The sequence below is a fragment of the Miniopterus schreibersii genome (genome assembly GCF_964146895.1).
Source record: "Miniopterus schreibersii genome assembly, chromosome: 16".
In the NCBI taxonomy this organism is placed as follows: Eukaryota; Metazoa; Chordata; class Mammalia; order Chiroptera; family Miniopteridae; genus Miniopterus; species Miniopterus schreibersii.
Genome location: NC_138116.1, coordinates 26,617,196 through 26,636,878, shown reverse-complemented (window position 1 = coordinate 26,636,878; position 19,683 = coordinate 26,617,196). Strand labels below are relative to the sequence as shown.

General features: G+C 49.9%; 1 protein-coding gene across 1 annotated transcript in view; it reads right to left on the bottom strand.

Moving 5' to 3' along the window:
- The window catches only part of ASIC2 (acid sensing ion channel subunit 2), a gene marked incomplete at its 5' end in the record, with an annotated part of 830,294 nt that overhangs the window by 440,599 nt on the left and 370,012 nt on the right, over window positions 1–19,683 (bottom strand). The gene's annotated exons all lie outside the window — the stretch shown is intronic.

The following is a 19,683-nucleotide window of genomic DNA, read 5'->3' as shown; positions in this document are numbered from 1 at the left end:
ATTCCAATCTGATTGGGAAATCATTAAGCTAAACCAAGCCCCAAACAAAGCAATCGAGTGGAAAATTGTGAATGCCGGCGACAGTGTTCCCTCCCCGTGAGGAGAGGAGCAGCATCGTCTCCGAGGCACCAGGGAGGCAGGTGGGGAGAGAGGGCCCTCTGCGTGGGCACCACTCCGGTGCGCGGACATCGCCACGAAACTGGCAAGAAAGGCCCAGGGGCTGGAGTGAATGTGGGAAACTGTATACTGCTGGAGGGGATGTAAATAAGACCGTAAGAATCAGTGAAGAGACGGGGCCTCCCGACTTTTCAGTGCTGGCGACCATGAAGGGTGTGATGACCTGCATGTCGGCTTTCTCTTCTGCCCACAGGCCTTGAGCTTTCATCTGAGTTGTATTAGTTTTGATATATTTAATTTTTTCAATTTTATCACATGTATGTTTTATTACAATATATTTTAATGTATTGATTTTAGAGAGACAGAAAAGGAAGATAGAGGGGGAAAACATTGACTGATGCATCCATGGGTTGCTTCTGGTATGAGCCCTGACGCAGGATCGAACTCACAACCTTGGCCTATCAGGATGATGCTCTAACCAACAGAGGTCCCGGGACAGGGCTATTACAAGTATTTCTTGAAAACTCCCTCAAATCCTCTGTTGGACAGAGTGAAGAGAACACCATCTCACCAGCCCCAGCGCCAATGTCCTTTTGGATTATAGCGCTCTGGGGTGAGATGAAGGGACAGGAGCAGAAAGGCAGAGACGCGGGTGCAGGCCTCGCTGGTCCCTGCCCCCAGCCAGGCTGCAGCCGTGGGCCCCATCACCCCTTCGTCCCCTCGGGAGGATCCAGCACCTGTGCATGCTCCCCTCTGAGCTGCTGGTGGGTGGAGAGGTGCCAGGCAACCCCGTCTCAGGGCCTTAGTGAACTGTGGCTTGTGAATGTCTTCACAGAGAAGCCAGTTTATCCCTTTGGAGCTTTCTGTCTGGGGTTTCTAAGTTGCAGGTTTTCTCCCCTCAGCCCATCTCTGCCATCCAAGGGGAACCTGCTGTATCCACAATGTAAGCGAGTTCAGACAACCCTTTACAAACTCCTCGGGCTGTTGAGATAGCTTCCTAACGCACCTCTCTGCTTCAGTTGGTTAGAGCCTTGCCCTGATACCCCAAGGTTGTGGGTTCAGTTCCCAGTCAGGGCACATACAAGAAGCAACCAAGGAATGCATCAATAAGTGGAACCACAAATCAATGTTTCTCTCTCTCTCTCTCTTCCTCCCTCTACCTTTAAAATCAATTTTAAAATATTTGAGAAAAATAAAAAAGAACTCCAAGGAGGAAGGAGTGTAATGAGAGCAAAAACTGGCTCTCTTCTTCCCAGGGAAATAAAATCCCCACCCTGCGAAACACCAGATGGCCTTCGCTCTGTGTTTTGTTGGCTAGACCTGGATCACATGCTCACTGCCAGACAGTCACTGATACAGGGAAAGAGGCCCAGACCGGTCATGATTCAGGCCTCGAGCTGGGTACACTGCCCGTAGTAAGCGGAGAAGGAGGCGGCTGCCTCCCAACCTGCACGAATGACACAAACACACCCCATTTCCTTGCACTGGGCCTGGCTGTGATTAAGGGCTGACGTTTGTTCATGCTCCCCCCTCGGCAGAATTAGAAACAGATGATCCCATCAGTACTCTCCTTCCAGCTTTCAGGTCGATCTTATCTTTCACCCTTTACCCCCTCCACCGCTCTCTCCCCACCGGCCACCAGCCTTGACCATAACTTCAGGCCAGCAGGTATCAGCTCAGTTGATGACAACCCCACTCCGTCCAGATTTTCCTAAGGAGGCAGCCTGGTCTCACACTAAAGGCTTGAGGGACACCCAAAGAGAATGTAAAATGCCTCAACTTCTATCCGCCACCAGCAGAGTCCAATCTTTTTGGTTTGGTTTTGTCTGTTGTTGTTTTTTTGGTCTGTTTTATTGATTTCAGAGAGAGAGAAGAGGGAGAGAGAGAGATAGAAATATCAATGATGAGAGAGAGTCATTGATCAGCTGCCTCCTACACGTCCCCCACTAGGGATCGAGCTTGCACCCGGGGCATGTGCCCTGATCGGGAATCGAACCGCGATCTCCTGGATCCTAGGTCGATGCTCAACCGCTGAGCCACTCCCGGCCGGCGAGTCCAATGTTTTAAACCAAGTTATACAAAAGACATTTTGTTTGAATGCATCGTTCCCCAGAATCCCTATGTTAAAATGGATGATGCTTTCAAAAGGCTGCATGGGGAGCTTACGACTTCATCCCAGAGGTACGAGGTCATAGATCACCCTGGACAGAAGACGTATAGGCCTCTCAGGGAGCAGGAAGCAGTGTTATAATGGAAATAGCACAGGACCGTGAGCCGGGGTATCTGGATTCCATTTCTCCTTTGTCTGTTCATTTTCTATGCACCTAGGAAAATTTACCTTCTCTCTCTGGACCTTACCCCCTCATCTGTTTCAGCTCATTAAAAGGAACAGGCCACATGCTCTGTACAGTTTGATGCCCACATGGTTGCTTTCACTCACTCATTCCCTTAGCTACCCTTTCAACACATACTGTATATTGAGAAACTCCGTGTGCTAGGAACCTTGCTAGATGCTGGGAAAGCAGCGGTCTCTGCCCTCATGGAGTTCACTGTCCAGTGGGGAAGACAGAAAATACACAAGCATATAAAATACGGTGTGACAAGTGTGATGACAGGAGAGAGGACAGTGCATTGCCAGCTCATGGCAGATCAGGACAGGGAGAGGAGGTGTTACCTGGATTAAGAGGCTTCCCGGAGGTGGTGGTATCCACACTGAGACTTAAAGGAGGAGCCCAAGTTAAGCTACAGAGAGGGAGAGGAAGAAGAATTTCCTTGGCAAAGGTATCGGTGCATGTTAAGGACTGTTAATAAACTGTCTCCCATTTATTTCATATCTGAGGTTCAGTGTTGTTGTTTTTTTAATCAATCTTGCCACACTGCTTATTGAAATTATGATGGAAAGGGCAGTGAGATACATTTAAAAAGATGAACCAAGTTTAACCAACCACTATCTGGACAGTAGTTGACGTCTGTTTCATTTATTTCACAGCTATGATCTGAATTTGAAATATATTATATATACCAGATCCATTCATTTGAAACAGAATTATCACATTTTCATAATATGCTAGGCATTTGGTTAGAGCCAGAAATATAAAGTAGAAAGGGACGTGGTCCCTCGGAGCTCACAGCTTGGTGTGGAGACGGTCAAGTGCATTATAATCAGAGAACAGTGCATCGCGGGTGCAGAGAATGGTGCTCCCATTGGGCTGGATCTAGGGAAGCTTTCGGAAGGCCATGAGCCCTGAACACAATTTGTTTTCTTATTTATTTATCCACTAATCCATCCATCTCTCCATCCATCCATCCATCCATCCATCCATCCATCCATCCATCCATCCATCCATCCATCCTAATTACAGTAAAATGCACACATAAATTTACCATGTTAAAATCCTTTTAGGTGCACAATTCAGACATTAAATTCATATATGATACTATGGAAAGATCACCAGTATCCACCACCAGAAAAACCTTGTATAATTCCAAACAGAAACCTTGTCCCCATTAAACAGTAAGTCCCAATTCCCCCTCTTCCTCCCAGCCTCTGGCAACCTCTACTCTACTTTCTGTCTCTATGAATTTGCCTGCTTTAGCGACCTCACATAAGTGGAATCACACAGCATTTGTCCTTTTACTTCATCCAGCATGATGTCTTTGAGACGTATCCTTGCAGCATGGGCCACCCTTTCATGTCTCCATAAGGCAGGGTGATATTCCATTGTATGTACACATCTGTCTTGCTTCTCCACGCATCTGTTGGAGGACGCTTGGGTCGCCTTTACCCTTTGGTGGATAACACTGCTATGTACGCTGGTGCACAGCATCTGTGTGAATCCCTGGGTTCAGTCCTTCTGGGTATGTACCTAGGAGTGGCATTTTGGATCATATGGTATTTCTATTTAAACTGAACTTTGAAGGTTGAGATGACTGAGCAGGAGGAAGCAAAAAACTCTGGATTGATGCCAAGGGAAGGCACGCTTTGGTGGGGTGGCCCACCCATTAGACAATCTCTTACTTGCCCTCCTCTCAGGAACCATGCTGCGTGTCCAACCATGACGACAACCACCTAAGTCATTCCTGGTTTCCCTAGACGTGCGGCTCCTCTCCTATCTCCCTCCCCAGTCCCACCCGGCCCAGAGCATCCATGGGGTGGTAGCTACTCCCATGCCTACCTCACGGAGTTGTTCTGAAGCTCAAGGAATAAAACCTGTGAAGTGGTCATCCAGATATTTGCAGTCATGGCTATTGCTACTGTCTTCATTGTTGTCCTTGTCAGAGCACTTGGGGGCTCCCCAGTGGCCTCCCCTGGCCTGAGGGGCCCTAAGGGGCAGTCACTGCAGTCCCCACTCCGGTGCTCCACTGGGGTGAGGAACAGGCTCCTTCAATCACAACCACGTCAGCCAAGCCCACGGAAATAAAACCCGGGGATGACATCTTACATTGCCGTATGTTTCCACTACACCCCAGTTCCTCCTGACACCGAAATCTGTGCTAATAACAGAGAGGAGTGGAAACCCACCCACCACATCCTGAGAGAAACAACGGGAGCCAGGCTGCTTTCCTCACTGAGAGGGCTGGCGGATCTGCCTGGGAGACTAGGTCTAGCAATCCTGGAGCGACTGCCTCCTACCTCAGAGTTAATCTCCCAAGGCTTGGTTTATTTAGTTTCAAACATCTGAACCATATTTATGGAGAAACCACTGTGCAGTTGGCATAGTGCTAGGCCCTGTGGGTACAGACGCCCAGGACGCAGGGCTTCGCCATCAGCCTGTCGCTGCATTTATTCTAAGGTCCTCACATGCACCCTGTCTGTTTTCTGATTCCTCCGCGCCAGTTGTATGCTGCTGGTCGGACTCTGAGGGTGACTGCCTTCCCTGCTGAAAGGCTCTCCGTTTAAGTCATTCCTCTGCTTTAATTCGGGGAAGCCGTCTCTTAGCTACCGGCTGCCTGTCTGGTTTCTACCTATTTCAGTGAAAACACAGACACCTATCTGACACCATAGATTCTAAATTGTGTGACCCACAAACCTGCCCCAGAGTCCCTCAGCCACTGTACACCTCTGATAATAAACAGGCTCCAGTTCCTCCTCAGGCTCAGAATAGCCAACCCCGCTGCCACTCCTTAGCCCCCACCCTGTGCTTTCCGGCCGAGCCAGGGCACGACTTCTCACCCTTTCTCAACACGAGGCTCTAGGCAGCTGCCTTCCATGGACCCGAGCTGGCACTCGCAGTATGTGGCAGACGCTGTCGTTGTCCCACCCAGATCTTTCTGAGCCATGCACTCAGCCCCCAGCTGCTGGGAGTACATACTGGCTGTGACACCCACGATTGTACCTTTCTCCTGAGCACCGCCCTCTGCTGGCCCTGATGGGTGCCACCTTGCCAGGAAATGTCTCTGCTTGTCATGCTTTGATACAGGGGAACAAAAGCCCGGTCCCCTTGCTATGCGCACATATTCATATTGCTGGGGTTGGGCATTGCCTGGTTTCCTCTTTTGCTCTATCTCGCCTCCCTCACACCTTTGCAGATGGTATTTGAGAGCACACCTTCACTAAACCCTCACACAAAACCCCCATCTCAGGTTCTGGTCCTAGGGAACCTGGCCTAAGCAAGTCATTCATCACACCTGTCCCTGACCCTACGCCCAGGAAGGAAAAACCAAGGACCGGATACCTTGAGCAGATGTGCAAACCTTTCTATTCTCTCTCTTCAGTGCAATAAATCCATGATCAACCCAAAAATGTCTACTGAGCCCTGGACATGTGGTGGGCAGTGTGCTGGGCATGGTGAACGCACCAGCACATGAGGCCAAGGCGATCCCTCCCATATCAGTGGAATGGGTGCAGGTGTGATGGCTCTGGGAGTGGGGACTCTACCTTGGACCCAAGGGTGGGGAGGGTAGAGTGGAAAGAACAGAATAGCTTCTGAAGACTTTCTCAAGAGACAGACTCGGAAACACATATTTCCTGCTGGTTTTCTCATGACCTAGAGCAGGAGTTTTATAATTTGTGGCTCACAGACCCCAAAAGAGATTCATGGAGGAGCTTCAAAGGGCTTATAATCTCCCTCCCCCAAACTGAAATGCAGGCCTATTTTTTCTTGCCAAATGACCCATACCTTCCACCAGATTCCCGAAGGCATCTGTGAACCACAACGGTCTAGAATCACTACTTAGATTTTTTGGCCAGTATATCCAGAGGTCTTGAAGCAAAGATGGAGAGAGGTTTTGATGATATCAAAAACATGCACGGCCGAGGCAGCAATTGTGTGCGGGCCCAGCTGTGGTGCCAGCGGAACATCTGTCCGATAGATACATTTTCCCTTCTGATGCTTCTGAATCATGCAGTGACTGCATTTTAGAGCCCGAGGTCTGCTCACTGCTGGGCACGTGACTGTCTCTCTGCATCTCCTCATTGGTAAAATGAGCAGATCACGCTATATTATCTTCAAGGTCTGGCCCATAACTGATTTTTGAGATTTTGTGAAAAACCTCAGAAACCATCTCTTTCAGGATCTATTTATTTATTATTATTATTGTTGTTGTTGTTGTTGTTTTAGAGGGAGAGAGAAGGAGAGGGAGAGAGAAAGAGAAACATTGATGTGAGAGTAGAACATCGATTGGCTGCCTCTTGCTCGTCTCCCACAGGGGATCGAGCTGAAATCCTGGCATGTCCCCTGACCGGGAATTGAACCAACAGCCCTTTGGTGCATGGGACAATACCCAACCAACTGAGCCACATCAGCCAGGGCCAGAATCTATTTAAAAGGTGAAAGAATGCAGTGGCTAAGGGTGGTGGGCTCCAGAGCTAGAAAACCTAGGTTTGAATCTCAGTTTTGCCATTTGGGCCGGTTTCCTCTTGGAGCCTCTGAGAAATGGTGATAAAAATGGATAATATTGGCATCTCCCCACAGGGATGCTTTAGGGAGCAAAAGAGTCAACCATGTGAGATCTTAGGCCAGAGCCAGGCACACAGTAGGCACTCACTAAGTGCTGGCTCTTCTATAATTTGTGTATAGCAGAGATAACTGAAGGGCAAGGAGTAATTTGTAGGTCAATACATTGAGGCCAGACTCTCCTAGGATTCTTAAGTCCAGTCTGGGCTCTTCCCATTGCACTTCTTTGTTCGCTACATCTGCTGCTCGCCACAGCATCTGCAGGACCTGGGCAACCATGGCCACAGAAAAGCCCATCTCCTGGGCTTGCTGATGCCCCAACAATCAGGGAGGTTTGAAGATGCCTCTAAATGCCAGGAAGCCCCTGGAGCTATTATTTTCAACTCACATTCCCATCCCCACCTCCGCCAAGACCCAATGCCCCATTTCTGGGCTCTGTCCCATCAGGAAGATGCAAGACATCTGGCTGGATCTGAGATCACTTCTCCTACCAGGTTTACATGGTCTGTTCCATGTATCTCTGATTCCAGGCTGCCATTGCCCATCTGCTGTGTATTTGCAGCGCTGGCATCTGGGCACATTCTGACGTAGGCCGCCTCTGTGTGCCCAGACAGATGGCTGACTCGGTCTTAACCTTGGTGTTCACCCACTGCCTACCTCCAGAGCCATCTCTGGGTCAGCTGCAATCTCAGGCCAGCCCCGCTGTACCGCAGGGCATGTGTGGATTGGGGAATGCGTGTGTCAGATGGAAGCCTCAAGTAAGAGAAACCCAGATATGACCAGCATTGCCTACAGTGTGTTAGAATACAACTTACATTACTGTTGCTAATAACATCCTCCTGCATTCGGCACTTTGCAATTTACATAGCACATGCATACTCACTGTCCCATGTGCTCCTACGACAACCTTGTCAGGCAGACTCAGGGATCTCTGTTTAAGCGGTTAGTAAGCTCAGCATGGAGAAGTTAAGTAACTTGCCTGAGGCCAGACAATTTCTGTAAAAGGGAGAACTGAAAACCAGGTCTGTCTGGCCAGAAGTCCAGTATTCTTCCTGCTATACACCAGCTGAGGCCTCAGAGGGCGAAGAGACCCAGGGTGGGTGGAAAGAGGTAGCAAGGACAGGAAAGAGGGGTGGGATCCTCAGGACACAGGGGCCAGAGGACAGGGGCCCTGCTGTTCTACGGCACTGCACTGAACACGCCTTGGAGAGTTTGTCATCTTTTTGGCTTCCCGTCTAGGTAGCTTTCAGCTGGATAAGGAGCCCTCGGGAGCCTCGGCCAGTGGGGCTCCTACCCCTGTCCCTTCCCTTCTTGTCGCATTTCCCAGGAGGTAATGTTGTGTCACAGAAATGAGCCAGACCCTAAAAACCAATCAGATCTGAGTTGAAATCTTTATTTTTACTACCAAGAGATCCTGGGCGAGTTATGTAACATCCCCGAGCTCCTATTTCTTCATCTGCAAAAATGGAATAAACTCATCTGCCTCGCAGGGTGGCCCTGAAGATTGCATTAAACATGAATGCATTGCATTGCTGTGGGTACTGCCTGGGGAGTCATGGCCCTGTGATGAAGATTAGCCACATGGCCGGAGAAACCCACGAGGTCTTCCCGGGAAGCTCCAGGCCCGGCTGAGCTGGGTCCCTCTTCTTCAGGCCCCATGTCTACGCTGGATCCCCTCCTGTTTGCGAGCTGGTGTCGATGCTGTTTCCTCTGGCTACAGACTCTCCCGTGCTCTCTGCTTTGCAGTTGCTCAGCCAAGCTGGGCCCATTGAGCTGCATTCCTCTAATTGTTTTGGTGGCTTTACTCTGAACCCCCTCCAACTTGTCTACAAACCAGTTCTAAATTTAGACTCGGGCGCCAACTCTTGGAGCTCTGAGCCTCTCCCTCCTCTAGCCAACCGTGAGGCTCGCTTGCCTTCAGTCGTAGAGTTCTCAGTGTTTCTCCCCCTCTCTTTTTCTCTCTCTCACTTCTCCCCGTCTCCCCCGATCATCGACGCAGAGGCAAGAAACGGCTCTGCCACCTGACTTACTTCCTTTGCAGGATTTTTCTCTTTTAAACGTCCAGGAAAGAGATAGTGGAGAATTAAAGGGGGGAGGGAGTGGGATTAATTGAGCATACACATTCTTTCTAAGCTCTGGAAACTGCTCAGAGAGAAAACACAACGACTTTGAAACAGTAGGGGAGGAGAGGTTAGGGTGTGGGAGCTGGAGTAGAGTGGTTTCAGCTCTGCTCCTTTATGCTCCCTTCATTACAGAATTAGCCTCAAGCAGAATTGCTGGGTCTAATAGAAAGACCCAGCAGTGTCTTCCTCGGGCAGTTAGGACCCTGACCTGCAGGAGGAAGATTTAAACGGGCCCTGCTCTCCCTTCTCCTGTCCTTTCCTTCCTTCCGCCCCTTCTCTCTCCCCACTCTCTTCTTCCTTCCTTCCTCTCTCCTTTTTGTACCTTCCTCTGTCTTCTGTTTCCACCGCCCCCATGTTCCTCCTCTCCTCTTGCCCTCCACCCCACTAACATCAAATTCAGTGGCCAGGCACCTTTCACACCAACAGAATGACTCACACTCTTGAAAGCTCTCTCACACCCTTAGTATATCAATGGAGTTAAATAGCCGCCTTGCCTGGGGCCGGGGCAGGGGACCGTGGTGGCTTCATTTGGCAGGTGAGGAAATAAGGCCCAGAGAGGTTCAGCAACTTACACAAGGTCACACAGATCACTTATGAGCTTTCAGAACGACCCAGGACTTCTGGACTCATTCTTGGTCACAGTCGGTGCTCCACAACATTTGTCAAATGAAAGACTGACCTCACTGCTGGTGAAAGGATCAGATCAACACAGCCAAAGGCTTCTGGCAAAACAGCTCTAGAGAAGCCAGACTTTTCCATTGTTTCAGAGCCTTATTTCCACCCACCCAGAGGATACCTGGTGACTGTCCCCAGCCAACCAGGTATCGTGCCTCTTTGTTGTCACCGGAGTTGCCAAGAACATCTCCCAAAATGTCGAGGGTGCCCAGAGGGTCCTGCAGGCAAGGAAGCATGACCGAGAGATGGAAGAAACGCCTTCAAGGACAGCCAGAGGGTTTGCTCAGTCATTGCCGACTCCAAGTCTCTTTTTCCAAGACTCTCCAAGGGTTGTCAGCTCATAAATCTCAATCTGTCAACAAGTGTTGGATCTAAAAGTACACGGGGTGCAGGCGGAGACAGCAATCCTGGCCCCCTGCGCCGGTGACATGTCCCTGCTCTTTAAAACCGGCTTATCGCTTCTACATACGTGACCTAAGTTTTGTTGCTGTTAGAAGCCGGTGGGAGAATGAGCATGAACATGTTTTACAAACTAGAAAGTTCTACACAAATACGAAGAACTCTTGTTGCTAGGGTTACAATAGATATGGGGGCACAACTGGTCCCAACAGTGGGCAGAATCCAAGGAGGAGGTTCCTTCTGAGGTCATGTTGCCCAGCCCCCCATTTTGTGGGTGACGGCACTGAGACCCAGAGAGAGGGAATAACCTCAACAGGTGACGCTGCAGATGGCAGGAAAGGGTGGCTTCGGGCCCCGGCGTCCTGGCTCGCTTCTCTCTGGACGCCGCTTGCAATCTCTGTTTTACTTTCCTTGACTTTTCCTTCTTTCCTTCGTCAAAATTCAGTACATGCAAAACGGCTTCAAAATATTCTTTATCCGCAACTTTTCCTCTACCCAAATATATTTAGCCTATGTCCTGTTACCCCAAGATCCTGTGATGTGGCTTAAAAGAAAAGAAAAAAAAAGATGAACACATCCATGCCGAAGGGTTAGGAAAGAAGAAACCAAAGTGTCCAGCTGTGCCACTCTGCCTGGGGACCATTTTCACCTCAAAGAAGGAGAGATGACTATTAATGGAATGTCAAGTCTATGGCAGGTCATTGGAGATTTTATCCAGATGGTCTGTTGATCTGTTTGTTTTTCCAGCGGTGAGGACACATCTCATCAAGTCAGCCCCACACCCTTACCTCATGCCTGGACCTCTGGCTTTTCCCCCTGTCAGGTCGCTCTGCCCTCTCAGCCCTGTGGCCCTGAGCGGCAGCCCTGACCACAGGGCCTCCATCAGGAGGGTGGTTTCTGACATGGAGTGTGTGCAGGTTACTCTGTAGTTTCTGGGCTAAGGACATAGCTTGAATCATCTGCATCTTCAGGAGTTACAGCCAGCAGGTTCCCACCGAGTGTGAGCACAGGGGAAGGGCAGAGATCCTGCAGCCCTGTTCCAGGGCAAAAGCAGCGTGCATTTTGCCGGGAAGCAGCAGCATCATTTGGACTGTGTGAGTGTGTGCGCATTCACACAATTAACAGGGAGCCGGGCCTGTGTGCATGCACGCACCCGTCTGCTCCAGCACGGGTGTGTGTGTAGGGGGTCTCTCCTGCATGTGGGTGCATATTAGAGTCACAAGAAGTCAGAGCTGAAGAGAGAGCATCTAGGTGAACTTTCTTGTTTCATAGAGGAAGAAGCTGAAGCCCGGGACAGCATCTTTATCTGCAAACTGGGAACCTTGATGTCTGCCTTGTTCACCTCACACAGTTCTGCAATGGGTCAGTAAGATCATGACTATAAACTTGCTTTGGGGAAAAAAATTTGTGTTTTTAAATGTGAGTGAAAGCCCAGTGTGCATGAGATTAGGTCCAGAACTGGAGGACACTGTGGTCATCAGTGGCACAGCTGCCTTGGGGTACGGGGAACAAATGCCAATGAAGAGTGGCTCGGAAGGCCATTCTCCAGACTTGCCTGGAGACCCCCCTCAACACACACACAGCTGAGGTGGCGCCGCCCACAGCCAGCCCAGAAGGAAATAGAGGGGCACCGAACCGGAGGCGGCTGGAGCAAACTAGAGGGCCGGCCCTGTTTCACAGCCCCGTGAGGCTTCCTAATTCTGAAGATTCTCCAGAATAACAGGGGGTCACGTGGGGATCCCAGGGTACACGCAGCCGGGGCACCATGGAGGCCCCCTCTAGAGTGCCACCTCCATGTGGGCAGGGTGGGAGCCTGGTGCATTCTGCCTCAGGGCTGCAGACCCAGCTATAGGACCAGGCCAGAGCTCAGAAAATACCTGTGCAATGAAGTTCACCCCTCTGCCTCACTCTGCCCCTTTCCCTCAGAGCTTCCTCCTCTAGAGCACAGCCTAGGGCCCTCACAGGGGCTCTGAGAGTCAGGCCTGCACCCTTCCCAGCACCTCCCAGAGCTGCAGAGAGGGAGCCTGACGGGGAGGGTGAATTCCGGTCAAAGTCCCCCCGTTAGACCTTCCCCTGGCTCCACATCTCTCCACCAGGAGCCCCATGGTCCTCCATGGGCCATGCTTTTCTTTGCCCTCCCAGCAGGAATAAAGTTACTTCTGTCATCATTCACTGGTTGTCATGGAAACAGGGACACCAGACATCCACAGAACCTGGGTCAGTGTGTCCCTGGAGTTTAGCAAGGTGGCAGCAGTGGGAGTGGTGTTGGGGGTGTTGGGTTGCTTGTGTGGATGTCCCATGAAGCGGCATCTGAAAAGGACAGAGCTGTCAGTCGTCTCCCTGTCTTCCCTCCCCTGGCTAAGTAGCTGGACTGGAAAGCCAGCACAGTGACACGCGTGACCGCACATTGCATGGAAGGAGCATGGCCCTAACACAGAGCCATCGTTTACCGCAGGGGCACCTGCATGGGGCCAGTGGTAGCCCCTGAGAAAGGCGTTCTCTGTGCCTGGCCTGACAGTCTTCCTTCCTTCTCTGGGGACGTGGCTGACCTGGTGCTGCACTCAGAGAAGCAGGAGGGAGGGAAATGAACAAGAGAGAAAAGAAATGCATAGAAAAGTGAAGAGATGGTGCCATTTACATGGCTAAACCCAGATGTGGCCCTGGTTAACTGCCTTGGCTGGGTCCAACAAGAAACCAGACTGGATTCTAGACCTTCCCCCTGGGAGAAGGACTTGACATGGCTACGTGATTATACATTAAATAATGTTCGCTGCTGTAAAAGGTAAACTCCCAAATCTCAGTGATTTAGCCTGAAAATAGTTTACTCCATTCCACCTAAAGCCCAGTCAGCATTAGTGAGAGTGGGGGGGATGAGGGAGTGCTCAGGGACCCAGGGTGATAGAGGGTCTGCCAAGCTCTGGTGGCTTCCGAGGTTGTTCTGGACTTGACATCCAGCAGAGATACTGTGAGGAAGAGTAGGGGGTCACAAGGGAGGGTTTTTATGGCCAGACCTGCAAGTGGGCTACATCCCTCAGCCCATATTCCATTGGCCAGAACTTCATCACATGATGCCACCTAACTCAGGGTGTCTGGGAAATGTAGTCCAGCTGTGTGGCCAGGTAGATGAAGGGGTCTCTGCCACAGGCTGGAAGGAAGCCTGGCCCTGCAGGTGTCTGAAGGGAGTGGACTGGTAGTGAACAGCGCCCACAGCTGAACAGGAGGGTGCACCCACGGGTGCAAACAGCACCCAGGGATATAAACAATCAGGACTAGAATCCTGATTGGCCTGACTCCAAAATCTTTGGTTATTTGTATCCTGAGGCTTCCTCTCGTAGGAGTTTCCTGGCTTCTGTTGAAAGCGGGAAGGAGGGAGGAGTGGGAGCAGGTAAGAAAGTGGTAGAGTGGGTGTGGAGAGCAGTAACGACAAAGTGGGTTTATGTCCAGACACTGGGACCTTCGTCTAGACCTTGGGTGTCACGCTAGCTCTGCCCCCTGTTTGGTGCTCATTAAGATTTCCTCCGAAGCGCCTTACTGTCCTCTTTGAGCCTAGAGGACACATTTTGGAAACCACTTATCAGCAGTGTGATAAGCAGGTGGGGGAAGGCAGGGCTGGAATAAACTGATGCTACAACACAATACAGGATCCCTCGAGCCCAACAAACAGAGCATCCTACCCAAGGGGCAGAGTGAACTGGGGTCCTCAGAGTAGGAGGTGAGGGGGGAGTTTCAACCGTGGGTGGGTGGCTAGGGCAAGTGCAGGCTGGAGACTCCAGGAGGGCAGACACAGAGCTGCCTATTAGAGTGAAAGGTGGAAGGAGCCAGAGGGTCTGAGGGAGGCCCACATCAGACTCACTTGGGAACTTTATAGAAAGACCCAGGCTCCACCCCAGGCCTTTGAAGTCAGACTTTGCGGAGGGGGACTCCAGTGTGAAAAGAATCCCCCTCAATAACAATTTTTCCAAAGCCACAAAACTAATTGAAAGCATATTGTGGCCTAGAACCCTCATCTCATGTCTCCTGGGCATGTCCTATTCCTACAACTGCTCATACACACCCCCAGAAGCCTTGAGGAGCCCAGGTGGATGCAGAAACCCTGTCACAGACAATTGGAGGCTGATTTAGCCATATGCCCCAGTAATCAATTCTGCAGCTTGCAAAGATCTAAGCCATATTTATCATTTCACACTGGGCAGCTGGCACCTGCTGTGTCCACAGGTGTGGCAAGAGCCCTAGCTGCCATTTGCATGTGGGGAAGTGGGTCTCTGCCTCAGGGGTGGTCCAGGGGAGAAGATCCACCTCATCTCTGAGAATGGCAGCATTCTCACGGAGTGGCCCCTGCACAGGGCCCATCTAGAAACCCTCAGCAATATGCAAAAAAGGGTTGGGAGTGAAGATCACTGGTCTGAGTGATATAAAGTCTAAATAACAGAGAACTTTTCAAGACAGCAGTTTTTAATTGCTTTCAAGGCATTCAGGAACAAAATGGACAGTTAGAGAGCACAAGCCCCATTAGAGGCATTTTGGGGACCACTTTAATGAACAGAAGAGAAAGTCTTGTGTAATTAGTGTGCTTTCTGCTGTAGAGCTGGTATTCCACATTTTGGAAACCACTTTGTTTTGTTTTTAACTAAACATAATAATTCAGGGGTGGTCTACATATATTATTGCTTTGCGTGGGGACAATTAATTTACATATAATAGTAAAGCAGTTATACAGACCAGATTACCAGTAACATTAGCCAAGGAGATTCCAGACCCCACCCTGAAAATCAAGGACACAAGTGCACCCTGCCTCATGCCCTATCCTTGCCTAGAGCAGCCTGGAGCTATTCATGCTCACCAGCTCCTGTCTTAGGCACAGTGCCCCTGCCTCAGGGTACTCTTCTCCCTCAATGGCAGGGCTCTGAACTCGCCCACTTGCCTCGCCCCTGCTGAGCAGGACAGGCACAGAACTTATTACAATAACACAGCCGAGAGGCCCCCATTGATTTTCTGGTCTCAGTCTCGGCTTTAATCCATATTTTTATTAAATTTTTTTGTGTGCAGGAAGAAACATTTAGTGAAAACCATGAAGGGCTGTCAGGACCTGTTATTAGTCATCTCAGCTCCGCCAATGAGCTGTTCCAGGGCAGAAATATCTGCCATTGGCCGGTGGACCCAGGGGCCGAGATTGGAGGCAGAAGCTCATTTGACCAAGAGACAGAAGAATAAAAGACGGCTCTTCAAAAGCCAGGAGGACAACGGCAGCAGCAATTTCCAATTTATTTTACTTCTACTGAGCACTTTTTAGAACCCGGCTCCTGTATCTGGCCAGTTGGTGACAATCTCCTCTTAGAATGACTGAGGCTTAGCATTGGGGGGGGGGGGGTTTAGAGAGCACCCCAACCACTCCACACACCTCTATCCGGGTCCCTCCAGGAGCGAGGCTGGGGCTAGGCGTTGTGATACGGAGACGTTAGCCCAGCAGTGGGCTGCGCAAATCTCCATCTCCCCGAGTTCAAGGCTAAGCCCTTAACGATGCCCCTCCCCTAGCCCTGAACTTGGAACTGCTCCTGCTGAAATGCTTAACATAGGATTAACACGGCCTGTGCTGCTTCTCCCATTAGACTGAGAATTCCCTGAAGACAAGGATGGTATCATTGTCACCTTTTTATCTCCAGTATGTAGCACAGTGCCCGGCACATTGCTAGGCACTTGGAAAATAACTCTGAATAAGTGAGTGAGTGAACGAATGAACAAATAAAAACGCAAATGGCTGTTCACCACGCTGCAGCTGCCAAACCCCGGGCCTTGCTGAGAGGAGGGGGAGATATACCCAGGGAAAGCACTTTGCTTCGAAAGGGGACAAGGCACCCCAGCATCGGGCCTGAAGGGTCTGAGGACCCCCTTGCCTACTTCTCACTTCTATCCAGCCCCACCCTTAGATCCTGGTGCCTCTTCCCCCCCACCAGCTTGAGCGTGCAGAGCAGTGCAGGTGTGGCCTGTGAGAGCAGCGAACCTCTTCCTTGGGCCAGCGGCTTGCAGGACTCCCACTGAGTTCCCAGCACTGGTTTGGCTCCACGGGGGTGGCCGAGCCTCCTGCAGAAAATCAAGTTGCTTCTGGCCAAGAGGAGCACTGATTCAGATCACAGGACATGGGGGGATGGAGTAACCCAAGAATCTTTTAGGCAACAGACCAACAAGGGCCTAGTTACAAAGTGGGAGCAAAGACCCAGAGTGTGGAAAAGAGTTTATAATGCTGTCTGGGTGCTCTGTGCCCAGGCACGGCCTCCTGGGGGAACATATGGAAGAAATACAACAGGAAGAAACATCCATCCTGAGGGTGCAGACTGAGATTGGAGAGCAGTGGTGGGTGTGCGACAGGTCGGGGAGGGCCACAGAGCCCGGCTGGGTCACAGGTCAGAAGCGTCTCCTCCTGTCATGAGAAGCGTCCATCACTCCAGGCCTGTGTCCCAGCTTAAACAAGACTTGGGGTCAATACCTTAATGTTTCGGTGTACAATGAAATTAGGACTTTGCATCCTGGATTTCCATTTGAAAAGGTTGAGGTTACATTAGTGGTTAGACCCCTCCAGAATATCTTCATTTTATCTTCTTTTCAGGAGCATTGATGTTGAAGGATGTTGGGCGCAGCAGCTTGAAGGTGAAGGGCAGCAAATTGAAACTGCCAGGGACCCAGGGAGATGGAGAAGAGGGGCCGAGGGAAGCATGGAGAGTGGGAAGGGAAGGGGAAGACCCTGTTTGCTCGGCGCTCACTGCGGGCCGGGCACTAAGCCTGGTGCTTTTACACAGTCACCTGTTCTCAATTCAAATGTGGGGAAACCCATGCTCAGAGAGGTTGGGGAGTCTGTCCAGGGTCACACAGAGACCAAAACCATGAACTCTTCTTCAAGAGGCAGAATGCAGAATAGTTTCCTTCATTCTTTGTCCAGGGTCACACAGAGACCCAAACCATGAACTCTTCTTCAAGAGGCAGAATGCAGAATAGTTTCCTTCATTCTTTGTCCAGGGAAAACCGGACAGAGTGGGCTAAATATATCAGAAAGGCAACCATGTCTGTTCTAAAGTGAGCTTTGTCAGGAATTGCAAGGCCAGAGAGAACCACGGAGGAGAGGGGGAGGAGGGGGAGTGTCTGAGGACAGAACTGCAGTTCAAGGACATCAATAAACAGTCTTGTTGCTGACAAGCAGCGGGGGCTTATCACAGACCCTTTGAGACCCCTTGTGTATACAGTAGCATTCAAGCTGTCTGCCGCCAACCTAGAGCTGCCGCTCAGACCTCAAGCTTCACTAGTGACTTCACCTCCCAGGGTTTTGGTCCCCTCGCCTACAAGACATGAGGTACCTGCACTGCCTTATACCGTGGGGTTGTAAAATTACAAAGAATAAAAATAAGAGACAGGAAAGTGCATGTGACTATACCGTGCTATTTCACTATAAAACAATAATAGTAAGGAAAATAATAGCAAAAGTAATAAGGTTTGAGCACTCACTGTTAAAAGCCCTGTATCCAGTCCCAGCTATAAGATTCTGCAGCAGGGAAATCGTCATGCAGAGCGAGTTCTGTCACTTGACAAGGAATGCCTTGGTGGCCGACCTGACTCCCTGAGCTCATTCCAGTAACACCTTGGGTTTCTTGAGCATGTTGTACTATGCGCCAGGTAAAGACTGTGCTAAGTGCTCCCCAGATCCCTATCCTATACATATCATTGCACTATTACTCTTTTTGCAAATAAAGACACTCGTACCCAGAAGGTAAGGTCGCACAGCCAGTATATAGTGAAGCTGGAAGAAAAACGCCAGTCAACCCAACTGAGAGCCTGGGCTCCACCTGCAGCTCCACCTTGCCTCTCATCTGGAGCTGGCTCTGGTTTCTGCTCACTCCTGCCCCCCCCCCCGCCACTTCCTCATCTACTTTAGTATGGTTCCACTTTTCCTCACCCATTTTCCCTTTCAGAGGGCTCTGAATTCTTCCCAGCTTTCTCACGCCATCACTAGGAGGGGAAGCACATAGATCCCAGCAGGTCCCAGCAGGTCCTCCCAGCAGGGTGTGGCAGGAGACAAGAGAAATAAATCCATATCTGGGGTTAACAACACAGTTACTGATTATTACTCTCTACGTTTTAGCTGTGATTCTGGCTAACAACTGCACATGCTGGATGTTATTATTTGTTAACAGCATCATCACTGCTTTTCTAAGCAATCCCTGAACCTCAAGGGGCTAGAAGTCTAGAAACTACATTTCCCAGACTCCCTTGCCAGCTGGGATCAGGGAGATTCTGCCAAGGAAGGGCCCTTTGCCTGAGACTTCTGAGATGGGAGAGAAGGGAGAGAAGGAGAGGCAGATCTCTAGCAGCAGCTCTGTGGGCACACGTGTGGCTGTCAGCAGCCAGGAGGAGGGGTTTCGCCGCGAGCTTTCGGACAGCCTTCCACAGGCACTGGGATCTGTAGTAGCTTCCTTGCAGCATCTACATTTCCACATTTTCTGAAATACAGCAATGCTCCCTGACCTCTTTCTCCCAGCCAGCAAGGACTGTATACGCCTCCAGTTCCCTATATTAAATACATTCCTGTTTAAAACATCTTAAGTGGCTTCTACTTCCCTGACCTGCCATTGACAAATACATCAGCCTGTCCCTACAAAGCAGTAGGTAGAAATCGCCTTGAGCTTAGAATTTAAATTCCTCTGTTTAAATTCCACCTCTGCCGCTGACAATTCAGAGGACTCCGTGAAAGCCGTTTACTTTTCTCACCTACGAAACAGGATAGACAATATTGGTTCTGCTCACTTCTTGAGATTTTTTTTCATAGTTAAAGGGGCTGATGGATGCAAAAGCATGTTCTAAACTGTACTGATATTTACACCAGAAGGGCATTAACATTTCTGTCTTCTTTACAGAGTTTCTTTTTGAGAAAAATATGTTCTCACGTTGCCCGTAAGGGAGACCAGCAGCCTCCTGGGCAGTCCCACAGCCCGCTGTAAGGCAGTCACACCTAGCTCCTCATTCCTGGGCATGTAGGCCACTGCCCTGCTCCGAATTTGGATTCCACCATCATGGACTGTGATTCATGCATAGGTGTTTATTCAATTCTCCTTATTTTCAACCAACTCTGCAACCACCTTGACGGGGCCAAGTGTATGTCCCCACAGCTCATTCTAGGATGGTCTGTTTAGAGAGTATGTTTAATGGGTTATTGTGTAATGGGGACAGAATTTCAGTTTGGGAAGATGAAAAAGTTCTGAAGATGGATGGTGGTGATGGTTCTACAACACTGTGAATGTACTTAATGTCACCGCACTGTACACTTAAAAATGATTAAACAGTATATTTTATGTTATGAATATATTACCACAATAAAAATGAAGCCCTGCAGGAAATACGGATGCCACTAATGTTTGAATAGTTTGCTAGGATTATGTTATGCCATGTGATAAATATATCATGTTACAATTTTGTGGATCTTAAGAAGAATT